This window comes from Dermochelys coriacea, chromosome 13, assembly GCF_009764565.3.
Source record: "Dermochelys coriacea isolate rDerCor1 chromosome 13, rDerCor1.pri.v4, whole genome shotgun sequence".
Taxonomy (NCBI): Eukaryota; Metazoa; Chordata; order Testudines; family Dermochelyidae; genus Dermochelys; species Dermochelys coriacea.
In genome coordinates, this window is record NC_050080.1 from 16,496,384 (window position 1) to 16,508,644 (window position 12,261).

At 42.0% G+C, this 12,261-nt stretch overlaps 1 long non-coding RNA gene across 1 annotated transcript in view; it reads left to right on the forward strand.

The window, feature by feature from the left end:
- LOC119841551 overlaps positions 1-12,261 on the forward strand; it is a 125,837-nt gene that overhangs the window by 28,524 nt on the left and 85,052 nt on the right. The window contains exon 3 of the long non-coding RNA XR_005288582.2: positions 11,291-11,431. This is a non-coding gene — a long non-coding RNA (uncharacterized LOC119841551). The remainder of the gene's footprint in view (positions 1-11,290; positions 11,432-12,261) is intronic.

Sequence of the window (12,261 nt, forward strand, 5' to 3'; positions counted from 1 at the left end):
TTCTTGTTTTTGGGTACTATTTTGATTTCTCCTCCCCCCCTTCAAATAGCCATTCTATGCTCCCATTAGAATACTTTCAGACCTAAGATCTGTGCAATGTTCAGATACAGCCTTTTGTGAAGCAAGAAATAGCACAAAACAAACTAGTCTAACTTTTCCAGAGGTTTCTAAATCTAATTGATATGGAAATTTTATTTTATGGCACTTGGCACCTTGGTGTTTTATATACCTTTTTAGGGCAAGTCCCCAAACAACACATAGACCTCACAAATTAGGTCCTATAAATGCTGCATGAGCAGCATTAATGAGCACCCATGTGTTGTCCAGCAGCAGCCAGATTCCTTCCTCCTTCAGATTGCTATTACTAGGGGTATAAAGAATCCATGTGTAGCCGTTATTGTTGGATTAGGGACATGTGCATAAGGCATGCAGACCAATACCTCACATCTAGTTCCTGCTTTTCCAGAGGTTTTGAGAGAACCCAGAATAGGGGAAGAAAACTTCTAGCCTGAAACTTTGCTGGTGTGTACCATACACAGCAGGCAGCCAGAGTTTGACCTCAGATTTGCAATACCCTAGTTAGACATCACCTAAAATTTGGGGTTGTCATTTATTGAGGCTTGGTCTACACTACATACTTTGGTATAACTATGTTGCTCAGGGGTGTGGAAAAATCCACACCCCTGAGCGATGTAGTTATACCGACCTAATCCCCTCTGTGGACAGCGCTATGTTGGCTGGAAAGCTTCTCCTGACAACATATCTATTGGCTCTCACAGAGGTGGAGTTATTAAGCCAACGGGAGGGCTCTCTCCCATCAGTTTAGAGCATCTTCACCAGACACAATAAAGTGGTTTAGCTGAATTTACTGAATTTACAGTGCAATTTAATCTGTGCTGATGTAAATTTGTAGCGTAGACCTGCCCTTAGTCAAAATGCATGATTAAACTATGTTAATAGATTTTCAGTCCCTAAGTATTTTTCCCTGTGTTCAGTAACTAACATTTTGTGCCTGATTAGTTAGGCATGCAGATGCATGTGAATCAATTTTGCATATACAGTTACCAAGCTTGTTCAAATAAATCTGTAAGCTGCGTGGGCACATGGCTAACAAGGCAATAAGCAAAGACATGTGCCAGGCTATGACAGAAGATGTGGAGCAGAATCACACAATTTGCATGTGCAGGCATTGTAAGAAGGAGGGGGCAGGTATGTGCACTTTTTTTCCAATCAAGCCAAACATGCAAGTATATGTGCAAATCAGTCTGTCTGGCCATGGCATTAATAAAATAGGACACGGTGTGTGAATCACTTATGAATGCTTCCTGCGAGATGATTAAATTGGAAGATCTCTTTATTTTTAAATGTGGGAAGCTTTGTGCAGCAGCAATGAATGAATCTATGGCATTTCTTTGTATTTTATTATTCCTGTTCACATTGGATTAAAAACAGGAGGAAGTTTGGCCAAAATGATTTACTCTGATAACTGAGAAAAATGTCACTTATAAACATAATGGCTTTTACAAAATGATGAAGCATTCCACTCCTTTCTGCCCGGAGATCAGTGTGAGCAGGTCACTGTAACCTCTTTGAAGAGCAGGTCTGAATGACAACAAAATTAATATGTATTTAGGGCCCACTTCTGCAAACCCTTATTCACATGAGTAGTCTCTGCTCACAGTGGGAGTCACTTCAGGATAGGTCTGTACTTTCCTCTGGAGCAGGGAAAAGGGTCAAGGCACCTTTCAGAGTAGACAATGCAATGAAATGGCAGCATCAGAAAAGAAATCAGTACTAGGGGATCAACATTCTGCCCACATCCTTTGGAATTACAATTACAGACTTGGAAGTGCCGGGGCAGTTCAGATGTGAACTGATCAAGCTTAAGGTATCTTGCAAAGATTTTGTTCCTTTGTGGTTTTAAGCAGTTTCATAGTAAAGGAGTTTCACTTGCTACCAATTTCACCTGCTTCTGCAAAACACTGAAGTATGTGCTTAACATTACTCACATGAATAATCCCCTTGAGTTATGTATGTACTTAAGTGTTGTTGAATTAGGTGTGGGAGGTGTCACAATCCTGAAAATCTGTCTGTATTTATTTTAAAATGTAAGAAGTGATACAGTACTGTGAAAGTTCTCCTAGACACTATCTGCTTTGCTTTTCTATTACACATTAGGGTGTGTTACATTTGCTAGACTTCACAGTTAAAGGTGCTATAAAATAAAAACTGAAGGCAGACTGGCTTGTGTATCTTCACATAGTGGTTCTAGTGATTGACTACTGTGCATTCCTAGTATACGCCAATATAATCTAATTCCCCACCAGATTTACTGTTGGTGGTGAACTCCATAAAGTTTAGTGACCTGAAAAGGTACGTGAGCCACAAATCTGGCCAAATGTTAGAACTGTCTGTCTGGATCGTTTTGAGCAGTTCCCATAGAGCATCTTTCGGTCAATGAAACCAAAGTGCTTAACAAACATTAACTAATCTTTGTGCTGAAGAAGAATTCCAAGTGATCGTCTGAGATCCTTCCTGTCCTATGAGCAAAGGAAGACAGAAGACGGATTCTGGAAGTGAACAGCCGGCTAGAGAAGTGATGGAGGGTTTTGGTTTTTGTGGAACATTGGTTCACCGTTTATGGGGAGAAGGGGCTGTATAGTTTGGATGGCCTCCACCTCAGTAGACAGGGGATTAATCTTCTCAATGAAGGCTGGCTAGAGTGGTCAGAAGGGTGTTTACCTCTCCCCTTTTCTTATTAGTTTAAGATATGAGTACTCAGCACAAAATGGAGAAGTTGAGAACAAAATTAATCAAAAACTAAGGGGCACAAAGAGACGAAATTCTTTTATTGGCTACACACCATGCAAGTAGCCTGGGTTCCAAACAAGGGAAACTGAAATTGCTCATTTAATGAGCATAAATTTGATTTAGTTGGTATCACTGAAACTTAATGGGATTGTTCCCATGACTGGAATGTCCTAATCAGTGGCTATAATCTATTTAGGAAGGATTCAGTGGGCAAACGGGGAGAGGGAGTGGCACGCTGTCAAAAATGGCATTACCTGTTTCTAAGTCACTGATAACTCAGAAGAAAATGATAAAGCACAAGATGGGGCAGGGGTATTAGTTGGTGTTTGCTACAGGACACCGGATCACACTGGGGAACAGGGTGATCAGCTTCTTATGCACCTACCTATAATATGTAGGGGGAAAAGCTGTGTGGTTTTGGAGAACTTCAATTTGAGTGACACATGCTGGAGGTCTCATGCTGCCAGTACTAAAACATCCATGGGATTTCTAAATACTAGATGACAATTTCCTAATTCCAAGCATTGTGTCCAACACGCGAATTCTAGAGTAGATCTTGTCTTGACAGATAAAGAGGAATTGATCACAGAACTAAAAATTAATGGAAACTTAGGTATAAGTGATCATGATTTGATCACATTATAAATGTGATCAAGCAAAAAAGTCCAGACCAGTGATACTGGTCTTTAAAAGGTCCAGTTTTCACAAAGATGAAAACAATTGGGCCAAATCATCCAGAAGGAAGACTTAATCAGAAATTTGATAATTTACTACATGTCTAGAAAGCCACAATCAAGGAAGGCCATATTGGTTTAAAAAAAAAAACCAAAAAACGAAAACCACACAGCTTGGTTGAGAAGTGAAGTGAAGGCAGCTATAAAAACTGAAAGAAAGTAATGATAGTAATGAATATAATTCAGAAGTTAGGAATTGTAGAAAATTGATAAGGGAAGCAAAGGGAGAGCACAAGGAGAAATCTATGGCCGGAAGACTTAAGGAGTGAGTGTGTGTATGTGTGTGTGTGTGTGGTTTTTTAAATATATTAGGAACATAAAGAATCTTGACAATGGTATTGGTCCATTACTAGATAGAAATGGGAAATTATTTACAAAAGAATTCTACCTTTTCTGCATTTGGGGAAAAAATATTTCTGTTCTGCATTTGGGGAAAAAAACAGAATACTTTCCTTTCCACTAATATCTCAGGAGGATATTAACAGCAGCTGCTAAAATTAGACTTTTTTTAAAATCAATAGGTCCAGATCACTTCCATCCAATTTTGAAAGAGGTGGGCGAGGAACTCTCTGGGCCGTAACTTTTTGATTTTCAATAAGTTTTGGAACACTGGGGAAGTTCCAGAAGACTGGAGGAAAGCTAATGTGCTCATATTTAAAAATGGGATGATCTAGGTTATTATAGGCCTGTCAGTCTGACATCAGTCCCGGGTAAACTAATGGAGTGGCTGATATGGGACTTGATTGATCAGGAAACAAATGAAGGTAATATAATTAATGCGAATCAACATGGATTTTTGGAAAATAGAGCCTAACTTGATATAATCAAAAAATGCTATTACATGTTTAGTTGATTAGAGGGAAGTGTTGATGTAATATACTTTGACTTTGGTAAGGCATTTGACTTGGCACCACATGACATTTTGATTAGGACTGTCTATTAATCACAGTTAACTCATGCAATTAACTCAAAAAATTAACCGTGATTAAAAAAAATTAATTGCACTGTTAAACAATAGAATGCCAATTGAAATTTATTAAATATTTTGGATGGTTTTTCTACATTTTCAAATACTTGATTTCAATTTACAACAAAGTGTACAGTGCTCACTTTATTTTTTTATTACAAATATTTGCATTGTAAAAATGATAAAAGAAATACTATTTTTCAATTCACCTCACACAAGTACTGTAGTGCAATCTCTTTATCGTGAAAGTGCAATTTAAAAACAATACAAAATTAACATGGCACACATTAAATGCATTACAAGCTGGCTAATTGATAACTCTCAATGTAATTTTAAATAGGGGAATCATCACAGAGCAGGTGTGTTTCTAGTGGAATGGTGCAGCAATTGGTTCTTGGCCCTACACTAAAATTTCTTAATGAGCTAGAAGAAAACAAAATCATCACTGAAGGTTTGCACATGACCCCAATTAAAGGAGTAGAAAATAATGAAGACATGTCACTGATACATAGTGATATGGATTGCTTGGTAAAGTGGGCCTAAGCAAACAATGTGTTTTTTAATATAGCTAATGGTATACATCTAGGAACAAATAATGTAGGCCATACTTACAGGATGGGGGACCCTATCCTTAGGAAGCAGTGACTCTGAAAAAGAAATGGGGGATCCTGGTGGATAATCAGCTGAACTTGAGCTCCCAGTGTGATGCTGTGGCCAAAAGAGTTAATGCAATCCTTAGATGCTTAAGCACGGGCATCTCAAGTAGGAGTAGCTTATTTTACCTCTGTATTTGGCACTGGTGTGACTGGTGCTGGAATACTGTGTCCAGTACTGGTGTCTACAATTCACAGAGGATGTGGAAAAACTGAAGAGGGTTCAGAGAAGAGCCACAAGAATGATAGTTATGAGAAAATATAGAATAACAAGGAGCTCAATCTACTTATCTTAACAAAGAGAAGGTTAAAGGGTGTCTTGATCACCCTTTATACGTACGTACATGGGGAACAAATTCGATAATGGGCTTTCAGTTTAGCTGAGACAAGTATAATATGATATGACTCGAAGTTGAGCCGAGACAAATTCTGACTTAAAGTTAGGTGTGCATTTTTAATAGCGAGTAATTAACCATTGGAACAACTGTCCAAAGTCATTGTGGATTCTCTATCACTGAACTTTTAAATCAAGATTGGATGTTATTCTAACAGACCTGCTCTAGGAATTGTTTTGGGAAGTTCTCTGGCCTGTTATACAGGAGGTCGCACTAGATCACAATATCCCCTTCTGGCTCTGGAATGTATGAATAGCCAATTGCCTGGTGGGTAAGGCAGTCATATAGGAAGTAAGAGTCCCTGCTCCAAATTAGGTGGGATGAACCTGGGTCTCCCATGCCAGGTGTGAGTCCTACCCTCTTGGCTATTCTGTGTGTCTGCCTCTGGCTTTGGCTAGAAATTCCATCCCCACAGAAAGTTACTCACAATTGACATGTTTCATCAAAATTAAGCTGTGCTCTCCCCCCCTCTCCCCCCCCCGACTCGGTGTCTTTTTTTACTAACTCCACTCAAGTGTTCTGGCTTCTAGTCCTCTACTCTGACCACTAGACCACACTTACAGTGGTTGGTTAGATTTTCTGTTTGATAAATTAATAAAATAGCATGTCCCTTCCAGATCATAAGCTTTTGATGGGTATATGCTACATCTCAAATGACTTATTGATGGACATATTGGACCAACTTCAGTTGGTGAGAGAGACAAACTTTATAGCTTATACAGAGTCTGACCTGAAGAAGACCTCTAAGCTCGAAAGCTTCTCTCTCTCCAACAGAAGTTGGTCCAAAAAAAGATATTACCTCACCCACCTTGCTTCCAACATGGCTACAATGACTGCATACAACTATTTAAGGACAAGCAGACAGTTAACATTTGGAGGATTTTAGTTTGGTACACAAAACATGATAAAAGAAATTTGCTGGGCTTCGGTAGTGATGCTGACTTACACCAGTGGAAAATCTAGCGCATAGGTCAGTTCCACATTTGTATGTTGTCCTGTAACTGTGACAAATGTGTATCTTTTTTTTTTTAAACCACTATGATAGAAAATGACATTGAGACCCACTCATAAATCAGCAGAATTCTCAGCACAATCAAAAGTTTCTCACAAAATGAGTTATTCCATATGAACTTTCTTAATCGCTAGAAGGCCATGGCCACATGATTGGCTCTAAACATAAAAATAATGGCAGATAGTGTGTTTCTCTTCTCATTGGCTTATGCTGTCATCTTATAACCAGCTCAGCACACTGGTTTATGGCCACAGTCCTGCACTCTAAAAGTCAGTGGGAATGTTGCCAATTATATCAATGATCAATGAGCAGAATCAGGCCCTTAACAATTGGTTAGATAGAACTATCAACTATTGTCCATTTTAAAAATGGAATTATACCAGTGATGAATTTTGATCCCAGAAGACTGGCAAGAATATCACAAGATTGACAGGTAGGAAAAATGTATTGCAAAGGGTCTTCACATGGCAATGTCTGGTTCTCCAAGGCTAATAAAAAAGATGGCAAATTTTTTCATAAAATTTCAGGGAAGTAATATTTTCTCCATCTTAACTTCAGACTTTTTTGCAGCACCGAAATTGATTTTTCACAAAATCTTTCTCAAAGGGGCAGTTGTTACAGCAAAACATCAAATTTCAGAATATCTCTAGTTTTGAGGTGAAAACTGTTGTATGCCAGTATATAGGTTTCAGTGCTGACAATATCAAGGTTTTCACTGGAAAAACAGAACTCAAACTGATTGTTTGCCAGGTTTTCTGAGAAATGGTGTTAGCTCTGCAGCATCACAGTGAAGCACAAAGGCCACTTATTTAAGTTTTATTTCCCTTGTCTGAGATAGGCCTACACAGCCACCCCTCTTACGAGCTTTTCTGTACTAGTGTAGAGTCATTTAAATGTAGAGCCCTTTCTTTCTTACATAAATTTTTCATGCATCTTATATTTTCACTCTCCTTCTCCTTTAGGTTGCACCGGCTATGTGCTGCGTCTCATGCATTGTACAGATGAGCAATGTCATGGGATACCTGACCCACTTACTGGCTTGAAGCCCTGGCATTGCATCAGTGGTTAAAATAGGTGGGGCTGTGTACACCCAAAACCAAAAAATGTGGGATTAGACAGTAGGAGGATGCAGTTGAGGATGGTTTGATTCAGTTTGCAGGCCCTACATGTGTGTGACTAGCCTAGAGTGAATAGTGGAGACAGATTCATATTTTTCCAATGGGGTATTTGATGGAACGCTTCAAATGAATAATATTCAACCAACTCTATTTATGAGCATTTCTTAGGCACTAGAGTAAGTTCCAAACAACTGTTCCATGTGGGGTGGATTTAGAATCCAAAACTGGGACTAAATTTTGCGTCTGGCCTCATTTTTAGATCAGATTGAAACCCAAACTATGGGGCTTTAAAAATCTGGATCTGGAACTGAATATTGCATCTGAACATTAGGTCCATCTCTATAGCAAGTTCATAACCCTATTTCCCTAACTGCATTTTAATTGCCATAGGCAAATTACAGTGCATGATGGATTATAGGTAGGTTCCCTACCAAATTCATGGCTGTGAAAAACGTGCCTTTCCTACTCTGCCCCCTGGCTCCAGCTGGTAGTCTACTCTGGGCTGGGGAGGGACAGGACTCACAGGCGCTGACTTTCCGAAGTGCTGGGGGGTGCTCCATCCTGGCTCTGCCCCAGGGCCCACCCCCACTCCACCCCTTCCTCCAGGCCCCACCTCTTTCTGCTCCCACTTCCACCCCACCCCGAGCATGCGCGTTCCTCGCTCCTCCCCTCCACTCCCCAGCCTCCTGCAGCCATGAAACCGCTGATTGCAGTGGGTGGGAGGCTCAGGAGGGAGGTGCTGATTGTGGGGCCCACCGGCAGGTGGGAGGTGCTGGGGAAGTGGTAGGGGAAGCTGATGGGGGGCCTGCCACAATTTTTTCCCTGTGGGTGCTCCAGCCCTGGAGCACCACACGGGAGTTGGTGCCTATGATGGGATTTACTCTTCCCCTGCACAGCTGCTCTTGGCAGCAGATCAGACCCACCTCTGGGTACCTACCCTGGCTGCAGGAAGCTCCAGAGCTGGGCCGCAGCCCCAGAGTTTGCCAGAGGTGGAGGTGGGTCTGATCTCCCGCATGCCACTGGGAGAGCCCTGCAGCCAGGGGAGGTACCCAGAGGTGGGTCTGATCTTTCTCCCTCTTCCTGCCCTCTCCCCCCCTTCCCCAAGAGTAGCCATGCAGGGGAAGAGCAACTCTGGTCCCTCCCCAGCCCAGCTCGGGCTAGCAGTTAGGAGCCCCCCAGCTGGGGTGCTCTCAGGAGCACATGGGAGATCAGAGCCACCTCCAGGAATCTCCTGTGGCTGCAGGAAGCTCCAGGGCCACACAGTGCAGAAATGATGGTGGCAACCGCACAACTACCCTACAACACCTATTGTGACTCCCCACACACACAATCCCCTTGTGGGTTGGGGCCCCCATGGTTACAACACCATGAAATTTCAGATGTAAACATCTGAAAGTAGGAAATTTTAACTAATTTTCAAATCCTATGGTCTTGAAATTGACCAGAATGAACCATGAATTTGGTAAGGCCCTAATTATAGAATTGGGGACCACACAAACAGTGATAAGGGGAAGCTTAATACCTCCAGGGGAGCATGCTTAGTAATAGTCCTTGCAACACCCACAGAAAAGATGTAGCTTGTGCTCTCCAAGCACTGGCCTGTGAGTCTGAGTTTGTGGCCATGACCTCAGCATCCCTTGGCTTCCCTTTGCGACTGGAGAGCACTTCAAGCTGTGTTACTCTGCCAGCTGGTTAGCCTTCAATCCCTGTGGGCAAGCTGCTATTATAGGTACTTGGGGGAGGGGGAGGCGGGATGGGGAGCAGGGGCACTGCCTTCCCTACATAATATTCCTGTGGCATGGATTGCCTCAATCTATCATTCAGGAACACACTTCAGATGGGGACTCTCTATATTGGCCTGCACTTTTGTTGCAGCAAACAGTCTTGTTTGCCCATGCAGAAATCATTCTGATAGGTCCCATTTGTGCATTTAAATGCACGATTGGATCCATCCAGCCTGCAAAAGTGCTGGGACAAATCAATACTTTTGAAAATATGGCCCCTAATATTCAAATTCTTGAAAATGAAACCCCAAATTCTGCTCTCAGAGCATTATGCTTGTGATTTAAGTCAGAGAGGTCAGGAAAGCTGGATTTACAACTCTTATGACACCCTTAACTCTCTCCAGTTGAAAGGATGACCTAATGATAGCGCACAGCGTTCTTCAGGACAAGATCTTGAAATGCCAGGCAATGTCATCTACTTTTGGCAACTCCATTTTTTTAATTTTATTTAGGAAGATTTAACAAGTTTACAAATTGTTGCCATGTAAACATAAAAAACAAAACAATAATTAGAACAGTTAGTTTTTGTTTAAAGAGACATACAAGTATATACTGATCAAGCTCTCCCTAACAGGGTGTTACCATATTACAGTGAGCATTGTTACAACATCTATAGTATGTCATTTCTAGAGTCTTTATTAAATTGAGTGAAAGCTCTATATACATATTGTGACGGGGCAAGGTCAGATGGCTATAGAAAAGTAGTGGGAGATATATTACCTCCAGGCTAAACAAATCCCTGGTACCAGGTGAAGTGAAATGGAAGCTGCTCCAGGTCAATTAAGACACCTGGGGCCAATTAAGAACTTTCCAGAAGGCAGGGAGAAGGCTATGTTGATTGGGACACCTGAAGCCAATCAGGGGCTGGCTGACACTAGTTAAAAGCCTCCCAGTTAGTCAGATGGGAGTGCATGTCAGGAGCTGTGGGAAGAAGTTGCGCGGTTAGAGAGGCTGAGTAGTAGACACCATATCAGGCACAAGGAAGGAGGCCCTGAGGTAAGGTTGAAGTGGAGCTTGAGGAAGTGAGGGCTGCTGTGGGAGAAGTAGCCCAGGGAATTATACAAGTCATGTTTCTGAAAGGTCAGCTACCATAGCTGATACTATTAGGGTCCCTGGGCTGGAGCCTGGAGTAGAGGGTGGGCCCGGGCTTCCCCCCCCACCTTTGCCCCCTGTTTAATCACTGGGACTGGGAGACAACAGAGACTGGGTAACTTTTCCTCACCTCCCTCCCTGGCTTATGATGAAAATGGTTCAGTAGACTGTGACCCTTGTCTCTAGAGAAAAAAGGGTTACGTGGAGGGTCACAGTGAGCCTCTGAGGCTAGCGAAATCTGCCAGGAAATGTGGGACCCACGGAGGCAAGGACAGAGCTTTGTCACAATATTTAACAGACCAGATGTCTTTCAAATGTCCAATTTTTCAAAAAAAATTGGACATGTGTGCTTTTTTTGTGTGTGTGTGTGTGTGTGTGCAGGTGACTGTCTTTTGACTGAGTTGAATAAAAGGTAACCCACTCGATTTTAATAAATCTGAATTCTTTGTAGAGAGACATTCTATGGAGTCACTCTCAAATAACTGGTTATACAGGTAAAATGACATATGAGAGATTCCTAGGACACTGGTGCCCCAGTTTACTATTTGCATGGAATGGCTTTCTGTGCCGCTTTGAGCAGGGTTTTTTCCATGCAGGAGTGGGTATATTACTCCCCATAATTGTCTAATTTCAGCCTGACTAATTCCTCTGTGATGTATTATTGGAATCTGGAACTCTTTCCTGCCCATGTGTGTGATGGCTGCAAACGCTCAACTTTTTACAGGGTTTTGGACTCTGCTTACTAATGCTGTGAGACTGATGGTCATAAGCTGTGCCAAGAAGGAATGGTATGGTGACTGATAAAACCACAGGCTTCTGGAATGTATGCCTCTGCGTGATCGCCTTTTGGCTCCACATTGCAGAGGTATGTCTGAAGCTCTTTCCCAGACCCCATTCCTCTTTTGAACTGAACAGGAACTCTGAGAAACTCCTGCCCTCAAAGAAGCACAGAATTGCTTAGGGCCAGGTCCTGATGGTTGCTGAAGAACCTCAAATCCCTTGACTTTAAAAGCAATTGAATGTTCTCAGCAACTTCCTGGTTGAGGCCAGCAGCTCCCAGGATCAGTTCCTTTTGTCAAGAAATTGTGCAGGCATCTCCAGAAGATGCTTCTTTGGGGACTGCTGTATCTGAGAATTCACTTATATTAGCTTTAGAACGGTCCCTCTGGAAGCTGTATTTCCAGCAACAGGGTCACACTATAAGGAAAGGGAAACTGCAAGATTTGTGGCTTATTTTTGATGATTTTAAAAAACTCCAAAGACTCAATGCCAAAATAATAAGATGTGGTTGCCTCCAGTTAAATGCCTAAGGCACCTAGGGAGTTAGGCACTCAGATCCCATTGAAAATTAATGGGATTTGAGCACAGAACTCTCTTAGGTGCCATTGGAGAGCCCAGTCTGAATCCATACGAGAGCACCTAAGTAAGTAATCTTATTTGTGAGGCCCTGTGCCCTCCCGGTTCCCAATGAGGTTACCGGGAAGCTCCTCGCTCTACCTTCTTTATCACCCTGCACTCCCTGTAGTTGCCCAGACTCAACACCAAATTTTCTGTTTCAGAGTCTTCTGTGGAAGACTGTGGATCAGCTGCCTAGAACCCTCATTGCATTCTTTAGTGCTGCTATTCAGAATCAGCACTTCATTTTCTTCTCTGGGGAGCCCTGTGAAAAGTATACCAGCCTGCAGAATGAGTATC